This window comes from Nycticebus coucang, chromosome 1 (assembly GCF_027406575.1).
Source record: "Nycticebus coucang isolate mNycCou1 chromosome 1, mNycCou1.pri, whole genome shotgun sequence".
Classification (NCBI taxonomy): domain Eukaryota; kingdom Metazoa; phylum Chordata; class Mammalia; order Primates; family Lorisidae; genus Nycticebus; species Nycticebus coucang.
The window spans coordinates 38,379,977-38,394,699 of NC_069780.1; positions in this window are offsets into that span (position 1 = coordinate 38,379,977).

Below are 14,723 nucleotides of genomic sequence, written 5' to 3' on the forward strand. Positions count from 1 at the left end.
TGTGATAATTATGTTTAATTTACTACTTTTGTCATTCTCCTATGTATTTTTTCTAGTTGATGACTTTTAAAATTTTATTTTTATAATTGAAAAATAATAACTGTACATATTTATGGTATATAAATGATTGTTTGATACATATAATGTACAGTGATTAGATCATAGCAATTAGCCTATTTATCATCTCAAACATTTATTATTTATTTGTGTTAGGAATGCTCAATGCCTTCCTTCTACCCCGTTTCCCCGAAAATAAGACAGTCTTATTTTAAGGTGTGCTCCCAAAGATGCGCTAGGTCTTATTTTCAGGGGACGTCTTATCTTTCCTGTGAGTAGGTCTTATTTTCGGAGGATGTCTTATTTTGGGGAAAACAGGGTAGTTACTTGAAACCATGTATTATATAGTCAAACCTCTGTGGTTGACCACTTCCCTACATTGACCACCTCCTTATGTTGACCTAATTTTCATAGACTGGACATGCCCCATGTGTACATATCAGTAGAGTAGGCCTAGTTCCTTATGTTGACCTCCTGTGTATGTTGACCAGTTTGTTACAGTCCTTTGGGTGGTCAAACATAGAGGTTCTCCTGTATTATTTTTAACTATAGTCATCCTATAGTGGTAGAAAACACTAGAACTGATTCCTTCTGTCTAGTTGTAATTTTGTATCTTTTAACAAATCTGTTTTATCCCTCCTTTCTTCCATCCTTCCCAGCTTCTAGTATCCTCCGTTTTACTTTTTTACTTTTATGATACAAACTTATTTTTGATTCCACATATGAATGAGAACATGTATCATTTGACTTTCTGTTCCTGGCTTATTTCACTTAATGTATCTTTTGATGCACCAAAGTTTTAAATTTTGATGAAGTATAATTTACCTATTTTTTCTTACGTTGCTTGTCATTTTGGTGTCACATCTAAGAAAATATTGCCAAATACAAGGTCTGAAGATTACTTCTATTTTTTCCCTAAGACTTGTATAATTATAGCTCTTACATTATGCCTTTGGTCGATTTTGAGTAAATTTTCATATATAGTACAAAATAGAAATCCAACTTCATTCTTTTGCATGTGGCTATCCATTTGTCTCAGCACTATTTTTTTTTTTTTCCAATTGAATGGTGTTTGAGCCATGGTTAAAAATCAATTGACCATAGATGTGGATTTATTTCTAATTTTCAGGTTAATTTCATTGATCCATAACTCTATCCTTATGCCAGTCCAGCAGCACTGTTTGGTTACTGTTGGTTTATAGTAAATTTGAATTTGAGAAGTTGTTCTTTTCAAGATTGATGTGCATATTTGGGATCCTTGACAATTCCATAGAATTTCAAGAACAGTCTTCCCAATTTTGCTAGAAAGGCTATTGGTATTTTGATTGGTATTATACTGAATCTGTAGTTCCTTTGTGTAATATTGTCATCTTAACAATTATCGGTTTTCTAATCCATGAACATGGGATACTGTTCCTTTTATTTAGGGCTTTTTTAATTTCTCTCGGCAATATTCTGTAGTTTTTGCTGTACTATTTGTGTTTTGTAATCCTTTAAACATGTACAAACTCTTCTTATCTGGGATGCCTAATGAAAACAGGTTGTGGGTTAGATTTGGTCAAGAGACAGAGCTTGCCAAAACTTGAGATAACCAAAACGCTTCTAAGAATCTTAAAGACATGCCTCTTAAGCCTTTATGGTAGAAAAATTAGCTTTCTAAGAATCTTAAGTATGTTTTCCCACAGCATGTTGACTTTCAGCCAGTGAGGAAAGGAACCTCTTGAAGAGATTTGTGGTTTTGCCATTTGTTTGATGGATTAGATTATAATTTGGCATATAGGGAGTCAATAATGTTTTTAAGGGAATTATAACAGCTTGAAAGAAAAGAAATGGATGAATTTCAGTCCTAAGCCTTAAGAAAGCTAGAGGCTTTGGCTTTTATACTACAGGGGAGCTATGAACCTTCATATAAGAAGAGAGATTGCATGGAAAAGAGGACTTGACAATATTGAGAAAGGCTGAGTCATCCTAGTGTTTGACAACTTAAATATCTGTAATAACTTTAGCCAAACGTCTATAGGATGGCAGTTGTGTGAGAGGCTCCAGAGAGTCCGACGGAAAAATTGCTCAGTTGAATCCAATCAATATACAGATCCATGGGAGATTATAAAATGATTTTTGCTTTTAGTTGCTAAATTTGGAGATAGATTTTTATGCAGTAATAGATAATTTAAACAATTGAGATAATTTCTAGGCCCAAACTGGTCAGCAAAGGGAGTGTAGCTGTGTAGGTAACATGAATGAAGCTACTCTTTCTGGAAGAATGACTGCACTCCTAAGATGGACATTAAAGCATAGACACAGAGGAAGATAATTTCATATACATCACCGTCTGCCTTAGATAACTAGCACACAAAGAGCAGATATCTTAGTAAAGCTCATACAACTGCACCTGTTTCCCTCATCCACATTTTTCAGAACCAGTTAGAAGCTGGATTACTTCTAAATGAACCGAAGCAAGGTTTCTGATCATTTAAGTTAAAATACCTGCTGAACTTAACAATAAGGCTAAGAATGGCTATTCCATCGCCAAGTATAGAACAGCACCAAATCACCAAGAGGAAGGGGCTATATTGCTAATCATGTCTTTACTATCTGATATATTTGTGTCTTAGAAGCCCAGGAGTGTAATGGATTCCAACTCTCATAAACTTAGTCCAAAATCTTCCCACTGGCATTACCCAAAGAACCACTAGAAATACATGTCTCCCAGTACTTCTGGCATCATCTGATGGGATATGTGTCACATGGTTTTCTACCATATGCAAATCAACATTTCCTTAGATAACCATAAGTCCAAAACAATTAAAAAAGTCCCATATCTTTTTTTGTAACAGTAGTGGTGAAGTTTTGTTGGACATAGTTGTTTTTAACTGATTCTTTTAGACAGAGGCCCTATTTCCTGAAACAATCTTTATTTAAGGGCTCCAACAATTGCTATAAACCATGAAGGATTCCTCTACTCATCAAGTCTGTGCTTAGATGTATCTTTTACAAAGAGGTTGAGACTTTTTCCATTTACTTTGGTAGGTCTGTAGTAATGTCATTCCTGGCCAGGCCAGAAGTTTCTCTCATAAGTTTCTTGATCAATGAAAACCTTCAAGTGCTTAATCTGCTTGTATATATAGGTATTGCCCAGGGATATGTCAAGGATAATGCTAGCCCAGCAGATAACAGACTTGAGTTGACATTTTAAGTGAGCAATACAAAGAGGGAGAAAGCGAATTAGTCCAAGGCTTGTCTTTGTTGTTGCTTTAACAATTATGTGTAAATGCTTGTCTATCTTCCTTTACTGTGACCTACTTATGAGTAATACTACCGTAGTAAATTTGGGGGTTCCCAGTGTGTATAAGGAAATGCCAGATTATCTTGTGAAATGTAAGTGGCATGTCATAATGGAAGCATGGACTACAGAATCAGACTCTGTGGGTTCAAATGCCTGCTCTATCAATTTCTAGTTGTGTGATCATAGAAAAACGACTTCATACTCCTGGGACCTGTGTTTCCTTTCTTGTAACGTGGGAGTTGTGAATTTATCTCTTTGGGTGGTTGTGAAAATAAAATGAATGAATATATACAACTCACTTAGAAAAATGACTGGCACAGAATAAGTACTTTAAAATGTTACTTATTATTACTACATATTGTCTGCACAAAGCAGATATACTAAAAAATAAGAACTTATCTCTGATACTAAACTTGATCTTAGCTAAAAGGGTGGGAAACAATAGACTTCATCTCTGATAAACAAACACAACAATACCAAGAAATCAAAACAGTTTCAACCAAACAGTTTACCTACATTTTTTAAAGAGGTAGGCATTATTAAACCAGAGGAGTTGGATAATTTTTCCAAGGTCACGCAGCTAGCATAGGGCACATCCAGGATTTGTTACTAGGTTGTCTAATTTCAAAGCTGTGCTTTTAACCTTTCTACTGTCTCATGTGAAAATTCAGTAGAGGAAATGATTCACTCTGCTTTATAGTTAAGGAGGCTTTGCTAAAGAGGCAAGTTCAAAAATTACTAAGTGGATCTAAACAAAAACATTTTCTATTTAATCTTTTTTAATTTTTAGGGAAAAGTCTGTCAATATTCCAAAATGCTTTATGGAGTAGGAGAAAAAAGCTTGTTTGAAATTAAATATATATGTTTCATATTCAAAAATACAACCTTATTTAAGCCTTTAAATTCACATTTACGTATCTTATTATTCTATTTTAAAAATTTCTATTTTTCATATAAAAGTAGCATAGTTGTCTTTCAGGGGGTCCTTGCATTCAAAATTTGACTAATTCCATTTGAAAACACTGAAGTCTTTTAAAAAATCTCTCACATTTACAGACAAAGTACTATGACATTTTCAATTGCACGAATAAATTGAAAACATTTGATTCTTTGAAACACTTAAATGCCTGACCAATAAATGCCTGGCCATTTGTTATCCTAATAAGGAAAAGCTTCCTATATGTTTAAGTGACTCTAAATACATCTTAAAAGTTAGTACTTTTGAAAATGTGATTTTGTTGAATTTGCTTTTATGAAACCAACTTATATCTACTCACACTTTGTTATGAAAGATAGAACACAACTATAGCCCAGGATGAAGGAGAGAAATGGAGTGGGAAGGGAGGGGAGGGAGGAGGTTTGACAGAGAGAGAGTAAAAGGTGGGACCACACCTAAGGAGCATATTGCAAGGGTACAAGTCAAATCTGTCAAGTGTAGAACGTAAATGTCTTAACACAATAATCAAGTAAATGAGGTGAAAGCTGTGTTGATTGGTTTGATGTAACCACGTCAGATTATATAAAAAAGAAATCAACACATTGTACCCCACATATGCATAAATGTATTCATGATCTATGTGTATTTGACTTAATAAAAAAAAGGACTGAAACAATAATAAAAAAAAAAAGCATAGGCCCTCATATATTTTATTTGGGGAAATGGTTCTTTTAATTAGTAAGTTTTTTTTTTCCTAGTCTGTATCAAGTTAGTATGAATTCTAAAGACAGAGTTTTACTTTTTGAAGTATTGAAATGTAATTAAATGCTGAAAAATTAATCTATGTTGCTTTGTTACTTTTGGGTGACATAGAAAGTATAATACTTTGATATTATTGTGAAGTCATCCTTATGGCAATTACTCACCATTTCCCTGGTTCAACTCTTGTAGGAAGTATTGATAATACACTTTTGGGTAAAATACCATATAAAATACATTACAGCTTACATGTTCTTGACTTTTACTAAATTTATATATGTTTCTAGATATTTGTTATAGTATCACTTTAATTACTCCCTACAACTCCTTTGGGCAGCTGAACATAAGTGTTTCAAAACAGATAGGTTCCAGATAGGTTGTACCCTTGCATATTCAATTTTTCTTTTTACATATTACATGCACATAAACTTGGTGGCCATCAGAAATCAAACATAGCCTCACAAAAATTGATTCAAAATGGATAAAGGACTTAAATTTAAGGCATGAAACAATAAAAATTCTCAAAGAAAGCATAGGAAAAACACTGGAAGATATTGGCCTGGGGAAAGACTTCATGAAGAAGACTGCCATGGCAATTGCAACAACAACAAAAATAAACAAATGGTACTTCATTAAACTGAAAAGCTTCTGTATAGCTAAGGAGACAATAACCAAAGCAAAGAGACAACCTACACAATGGGAAAGGATATTTGCATATTTTCAATCAGACAAAAGCTTGATAACTAGGATCTATAGAGAACTCAAATTAATCTACATGAAAAAAGCCAACAATCCCATATATCAATGGGCAAGAGACATGAATAGAACCTTCTCTAAAGATGACAGATGAATGGCTAACAAACACATGAAAAAATGTTCATCATCTCTATATATTAGAGAAATGCAAATCAAAACAACCCTGAGATATCATCTAACCCCAGTGAGAATGGCCCACATCACAAAATCTCAAAACTGCAGATGCTGGCGTGGATGTGGAGAGAAGGGAACACTTTTACACTGCTGGTGGGACTGCAAACTAGTACAACCTTTCTGGAAGGAAGTATGGAGAAACCTCAAAACACTCAAGATAGACCTCCCATTTGCTCCTGCAATCCCATTACTGGCATCTACCCGGAAGGAAAAAAATCCTTTTATCATAAGGACACTTGTACTAGACTGTTTATTGCAGCTCAATTTACAATCACCAAAATGTGGAAACAGCTAAATGCCCACCAACCCAGGAATGGATTAACAAGCTGTGGTGTATGTATACCATGGAATACTATTCACCCATTAAAAAAAAATGGAGACTTTACATCCTTCGTATTAACCTGAATGGAAGTGGAAGACATTATTCTTAGTAAAGCATCACAAGAATGGAGAAGCATGAATCCTATGTACTCAATTTTGATATGAGGACAATTAATGACAATTAAGGTTATGGGGGGGGAAGCAGAAAGAGGGACGTAAGGAGGGGGGTGGGGCCTTGGTGTGTGTCACACTTTATGGGGGCAAGACATGATTGCAAGAGGGACTTTACCTAACAATTGCAATCAGTGTAACCTGGCTTATTGTACCCTCAATGAATCCCCAACGATAAAAAAAAAAAAAAGAAAGAAATCAATCGTAGCAGTGCGAAGATGAGTGAAATCAGAATTGTTTGTCGTATCTGCTGTGTAAAATAAAACACTGAATATAAACCATTAGTTGAAATAATTTTGAAGTGCTAAATACTAAATAATTAATAATTAATTTATTAAACTTATGAAGTGGACAAGAGAACACAGAAGGAAAAACAGGCTTCTTATGGTAGAAACAAAATATACAAATAGATTGATGTGATAATTTTGCTAATGGAACTGCTTTGAAGCAGGAGAGTGGAAAACCATAGAATCCCTTGATTGTCTGTAACTTCATTTTCTTTAAAGAAGGTGGGCAGATCTTTGGCACTGAGAAAAGAGAGAAGGAGTTATTTTTATAATACCAGATAATAGCTTAAAATCCAAGAGTTACTGAACGAATGCAGGGGACTAAGCTATCTTACTTTAATGCAGAATTTATGCATCTTTAAATCTTTGGCAGAAAAAAACTCCTGGTGTTTCTTTACATCTTTTATCCTCTTATTATTCATGCAGTGAATCACCGTATTATCTTTTCATTGTTTTGTTTCTCACACCAAGGCTATAGTTCATGTTTACCAGTAATTTTATATCATTTCTTCTTTTCTTCTTTTTCACAGGTAAAACAGGATGCCAGAGGCAGCTTATGTTTATGTGAGGAGAATTACACTCGGGTTCCCCCCAATGGGGAAAAACTCTACTTAGTCAGGGCCCTTCCAGATGGACACCTGACCCCTTCTGGGAATTTCCTTTGTGAGTGTGGTGGGACATATCTCCTTTGATGATGAGCTCACTTCACACATTCTGAAACTCTGATCTTGTTCTTCCCTGAAGAAGATATAACGTCATCTAAGTAACAAAAACAACAAAGACATCCTTTCTATGTTTTGAGCTCAGAGAATGTGAACACATTGAATTAGATTGTTCTATTGTAAATTTCATAAAGCTCCTGCATTTAGGACCACAAAGATGGAAAATATACCATTGGAAAGCTAATTCCATGAGCGCAAGAGCTACGCGTATTCATTATGGTCTTTCTCGTCGTTACTCAAATGGTGTCACACACTGTAGGCTTTGATTCACTTGTTGAGTGAATCAGGAATTATAGAGGAAAATAAAATCATACTGTTTGTCTATCTCTACTGTTTATTGTATTTTTTATTCATCTAAGTTGAAGTCTTAATATATGAAAAAAATTAATAAATTTATATCATTTTCTATAAACATAAGATTATGCATATGGAAATATATAATCTAATGAATATCATTTGGTTTAAGTATTAAAAGTATCATGATTATTAATTTGCATATGAATATTGAATTCAGGGAAATATAAGAAAGAATGACTGTCGCAAAAGTTGAGAATTGAGATTTCCAAGAACGAAACATTTTCAATGCTCTTTAACTGTGTTTTTAATATTTATTAATTCTAAATCTAAAGTTTAGATTAAGCCTTAGTATTTCAGTTACTGTTAATTTGTTTTTTAAAAAGATTTTTATATGCAATCCAGATGCGTAATCACTTTTTTTCTTTTTAAATACAGAATCTCACTATGTCGCCCTCCATAGAGTGCCGTGGCGTCTCAGCTAACAGGAACCTCAACTCTTGGGCTGAAGTGATTCCCATGCCTCAGCTTCCCAAGAAGATTTTAGTAGATTTCTCACTCATTTTCTCTGCAAGTTTTTTAACTAACAGAAGAGTCATTGTACAAACCCTGGCCAGTTATGAAGTGTGTATTTCTACATCCATATTTAAGTCTGCCGGATTATTTTTTATAATTTGGTATATTTACAAGAAAGGAAAAGAGAGTAAAATGACATATGATATGACATAATAAGATTTTTATCATGATTAGGTAGTTGCATTCAAGAAACATATACATTTCTGGTTTGACTGAAAATTTCCCTATTGATGAGATGAAGAAGCTTCTATGTGGTAGCGTAGTATTGCTATTGCTGTTATTGTTTTCATTAATTGGTTACTTTTTTCCTTGGTTCTTTTAGAAAATAAATATCAAAAAAGGTACGAAAATAATAATACTCAAAATTCTTTCCATATTATGCAGCTTTCAAAGTGCTCAAAGTCAGTACAATTGTAGATAAAAGAATATTTCAAAAAGTTTCAAATGTATAAAAAATTACTTTCAGCTCCCAGACCTACTTTTCAGCAGTATTATCATTATTGCACACACAAAGTAGCTAAAATATATGAAGAACAGTGTTTCCTATATTCTTATCAGAAGGATGGAACTCTGTCCTCCTGTCTTCCTTTCTTTCTCAGCCACATAAAAATAATAGTCATGTATTGACAGTAATCTCAATGTACATAAGTGGTTTTGTGTTTGGCCTATCACATTGCTCCTCAGAATGCACATTTTACATGTACATGTATTATTTAGTATTTATTATTCCATGGAAGAGACTCACCTCTGTCAGAGATAGAAAGTTCAAAGAAGAGGTCACGCAGAAGTGGTTTATGCATTAATGATGGTTCTTTACCATCTTCATTTAGATTGTTTGTGAAATTATTTGGGGAAGGTAATGTAATGGACTTACTACCTAATTGACAGAATGAACTAATGTATTCATGGGAGCTCTGTCAGTAGGTCAGGACAGGGGGAAATTACTAATCTTTGTAGGGCTGTAAAAAGTTTTCAGACCTGCAATTTGTATTATTGAAGCCTATTAGAACTTGAAATTCAGGTTATTAGTATTTGCTACACTTCTTCATTTTAATAGGGACCAGTACAGTGAATGCATTGAGTCACTTAGTTAAATGGAAAACAAGAGCATGAAAATTGATTGATATAATATTCTCTTGGATTTAAAGTTATAATAACCCCTGAAAGCATAAAAAATTAGAAACTTCTGCTTTTCCTAACAATATAAATAGGGCAAATGGATTAGCCTGGAATACATGATTTTATCAGGTTTCTTTTTTCAAAGCTTCTGGTTATGTCTGCCTTATTTTTGTTATCATTATTAATTTTTTTTATTTTTTATTTTTTAAGAGACGGAGTTTCACTTTGCCACCCTCAGTAGAGTGCCGTGGCGTCACACAGCTCACAGCAACCTCCAGCTCTTGGGCTTAGGCGATTCTCCTGCCTCAGCCTCCTGAGTATATCACTATTAATTTGGATGAATGTATATACTCAATAGCTCTGATGCCACAGATAAAGATTATAGTAATGGGAAATGATAATGGGAAATATGAAATAAACCTGAATTTCACTATAAGTTGTTGGGGAAAGAATTCAGAAAAGATAGATTCTCTTGTATTCTCAAAATTCCATTAACATCATGGAAGAAGAATATGTTTATACACGTGTATTTATGCGTGTGAGAGAGAGGGAGAGGGAGCGATCTCGATGGGCTCACAGTTGGTTCAAGATTGGCAGTAACAGCTGCCACCAATGTCAACAATCAAGTACAATGAAGTGTGGCAATCCCCCAACTGTTTTTCATTCAAATGAGTTATGAGTTCTCACCGTTCAGAATCACTCTCGTTTGTAAAAAAAATTTAAGTCGAGTTGTGAGAATTAGGGAATATCCACCTGGCAGGGAAATTTTCATGCTTGAAAAAAGAAGTGGAAAAAAGAGATTACATTAGATCAATCAAAGTCACTAGAAAATGTTAAAGTGAGAAAAAAGCAATGAGAAATAACAAGAAAGCAATCCAGGCAAACCCATTAATGAGAATGAGTGTCAGTTTTTCTTGGTTCAAGGACTCTGCTACAATGAATTAGAACACAGAGCACCATCTCAGAAATGCACAGAGGCAACTGCAGAGAGGCAAGGGGCCCACTCGACCCCCAACATCAAAGCCTACTTTGAGAAAGAAAAAATGCTTGGTTACTTGTAGCTTAATCCAACATTACACACTTCTTTCAAACATCAAAACTGCTGCTCAGCCTCTAGATGACTGGGCATTCTTACTGCTAATCCAGCCTTAATTATAAAAATTTTATACTCCCTCAGTTTCCTGCCCCCTGCACCACCAATGCCGGCTGGAAGCAAGAGGCATGGAAATTAGGCAAAAGGAAATTAAGGAATATGACATGGTCAAATGGATTGTTGCCTACTTAGGGGTCATAGCCAGACACTGGAAGAATCTGTTATGTAAAGATCTTTTTCATAAAAATACTAACCTGACTTCAAATTGTCTCTATGTTTTGTAGGAAAATTAGTATTTTTTTCCCCTTTCTTAATTCTTTCTGATAGCTTGAAATTTATTCTCCCTGTGAGGTATCTTAAATGGCAGTGGGTTCCCCCAGATCACTTCAGGCTACTCATCTCAAAAGATAATGGCCACATATTTCTTTTTGACCAGCTTTTACTCTCAAACATTGATTTGTGATCTTTTTGTACCCTGCGGTCTAAAAGTGCATGCCATTTGTGCCTACTATGTACGTGAACTTGAATGATGTCAAGTTACGAAGTTAGATAAATTACCTTGAGAGCAAAATAAATAAATAATTCCTGGCAATTCCAATGAATATGGTAAGATTCTGGCTCCTTATTCTTTTCCTAATTATTAACATAACTTATCCTTTTTCCTCCTGTAACATCTCTCTAAATGCTTGTAGACTATTAACATGTCTCTTTCAATTGTTTCTCCTCCAGCCTGAACATGCCCATTGCTCACAGGTCTGTCTTATTTCCAAACCTTTTATCAGTTCAGCTGCTTTCCTTTGAACTTACTCCAGTTTTTCTTTCTTTTCAAACAGATGATATCCAAAACAGAATACAACACTCACGCAGGCCTAGATGGAGCAACCCCAAGTGGTAAAAGTGGGTTCTTTCTTTTTGCATTCCACTTAAAGTCTAGATGCATTAAAAGACTTTGCCTTTATTGGAAATAGATTTTTTTTTAATCCTTCTAAGTTTATTGTCCACAATCTGTAATACCAGAGTCTTTGGTACTATTTAACTCCCTCTTGTGAATAGATGATGTCTTCATATAACTATTTCACAACTGATTTCGAGCAATTTTTCCAATGCATTGAAAGTCATTCTGTATTCATCTCTCTCTTCGATGTTATTTATAATTACTCTTACTTTTTTGGTTGCATGTGAACGTGTTTAAGAATTTTTTGGGTTATCCTTTGGATTGTGTTTCCTTTTTTAACACAGCCTTGAATTAGAAGATAGTGTATCATGTACATTTTCTTCAAACATGACATTGGCCTATTAGCAATTATTCTGGTGCCCAAAAGATCAGAAACAATAGGCTATCCATCTTTTAGTAGTTTCCCCTAATCCGTATTTCTCTGGTTTCTGTATAAGAATGCCACCCCCTGCTTTTAAAACGAGGACAGGTGTTAAATGACAGCTGCACTAGGTCTTTCCTGGCAATCTCCCAGCAGTGAGGGGTCGCCCCCACGCCCCTCCCCCAGTCTGATTTCCAATTCTCCTCACTTCCTGGGCAGACTGTAGACATGTTACAGTTGAAATGGAAAATGCTACAACTGGAATATTTAATTGGGAATTATCAGTAAGGCCTCTTTATTTGAGTATTTACTAGAGAATGGATGATGACTTCAACACATACATTCTTCAGGAAAATACCACATCTTAAATATGTTAACTCACGTTGTTGAGAACACAAATCATTCTAAATAATGGAACTTTTATGTGTTATTCAATTTGATAAAGCTTGAATTGATTTTACATTACATTGGACTTTGGAAACTAGGATCTCTCTCTATAAATAACGAAGACACCAACATTATTTTGGAATCATATTACTCTAAGAAATGTAGGTTGAGGAAATAATACCAGACTTTGGGAGGGTAGGAAAATATATTTCTGATATAAGAAATTCTCACCAATTTTATCTGTAAGTAATGTAAGCGACATTCATTGTGTCAATACAATCCAGTTAAACAGCAGGAAAATAAATTTACTAATTGTGAGTAAGGGCATGTTAACTTTTCCAACCATATATTTTTCATAGCAAAAAAGAGAATTTTATCAGCAGCATTTGAAGTATTCAGTTAACCTGCTATGAAATTATTTTGAAATCTTCTATTTTTTTTTTTTTTTTTTGCTGTTATTACATTTTTTTTTTTTTTTTATTGTTGGGGATTCATTGAGGGTACAATAAGCCAGTTACACTGATTGCAATTGTTAGGTAAAGTCCCTCTTGCAATCATATCTTGCCCCCATAAAGTGTGACACACACTAAGGCCCCACCCCCCATATATGTAAATTTTGCATTATTCCTCATAATAGGCCCATGATTGCTTTCATATAGAAGTCATGTTTCGCATTCAATACCAGTTAAATTCTTAGCTTTGATTTTTTTTCTTTGCAATCTGAGTCACATTTATCCTGATATCGTACAATGTACTTACTTGTTTATCTGATTCTTGCTCCAACATCTGAGCTCCTCTAGTGGGTAGAAATGGCCCACAGGGCCTAGAACAATGATTGGCACATAGTGGGTGCTAAACCAGTATTTGTTGAACTACTAACTTAGCCTCACGTGGAACCCTATGCCTCTGGCATAGAAACCTCCAGAAATATTACACTCCCATGTGAGACGCAGGAATTTAGAGCCCTGTTGTGATCAAGAATCATCTCTTAATCTTGCAATGACTGTATCTTCTAACCAATTTGAACAAATAAACTACCTCACTCTACTTCACACACCTCTCCCACAGCCCCAAACCCATTGTACTTAAGGTCTGTTTGCTGGTTTGTTTTCCTCATTTAACTGAATGGGAAGAGAGGGAAGGAGAGCCTGAGAGAAGAAACTGCTCATCATCTTTCTCTTCTTACTGAAGCAATGGCTGAAAGAATGAATAAATTCTCCATGGATGAGGGCATGCTTCTGACTCACAGGGCAGGTAAGAAAAAGCTATTATAATATTTTTATGTGATTCATGATATGGGTTTGATATTATTTTAAAACCCTCCCTCATCTGACTAGTTTTCCACCCCATTCCCCACTCTATAATATGCTGATCAACAGAGCAGGTGCTTGATGCCCTAAAGAGCACAGAAATGCTAGGTGGTAAGCAAAGTGGTGTGTCTGTATGGGGCAGCCACTAGTGCTCAAAAAAGGCTATTCACTTTTCCCTTTCCTGATCTAGAACTTAAACATCTATCTTTTCTAAAACTTTCCCACCCAGACACAGGTAACACACCAAACTCATACTAACTTCAGTTATTCACCTGTGACTTTCCTACCAGTAGGGTACTGTGTTCTTCCTCTTCACCTGTTTTTCACTCAAATGCAGCCCAATTTTCACCTCTTTGTTGCCAACCTCTTTTATCTTTCTCATTCAAGAATGAGCTTAGTTGACACTCAAAAGGAGTTACTTAACAATATGTCATTTTGCATTGTTCACAAATAACACCCTAGGTGTTATTAGTCTTCTCTGCCCAGCTTTTCACATTCTCTAGGATTGAGGTCGTGCATAGATAGATAGCACGGATTCAGATTTATTTTCAACAGATTTATAAATATCTGCCTTTAATGGTTCTTAATTTTCCTTCTTTCTCTGAGATAGTTATAGTTCAAAAACTAATAAAAACATTATAGGAAGACGATTTTTTAAAAGTTGCTCCCGTGAAAATTATTTAAAATTCCTCTAGCTTGCAAACATCCATTTGGCTGCTTATTGGAATGAAAAGCCAACATAGTTTAGCTAAAGTCTAAAATGTTCTCATATTTATTTGATCTGTGGGATCAGTTTTGCAGTGCTGGATGACTTTAAACTTCACGGGAGTCATTTTGCAGGAAATTGCAAATTATTCTGCATCAACTTTCTTTGTCTTTTATTCTATGCTGCCCTAACTTAAAAGGGAGCAAGACTCCTTTCTTGTCCCGAGGGCTGTTGTAAATTGACTTGGGAGTGGGGGAGTTGGAAGGTGGGGGGGGGACCGCCTCTCACCATGGCATTGAAATTCCTCTTCACTTTTGAATGCCTCTTCGATTCTGATAATAAATGCTTTGAATTAAGGAAATAAGCTTTATTTTATTTTACAGTGTATTTCCTTTATTTGGGGTGTGTTTAGGCACATTTAAATTTTGCAAACATGTTCTTTTTAATATAGT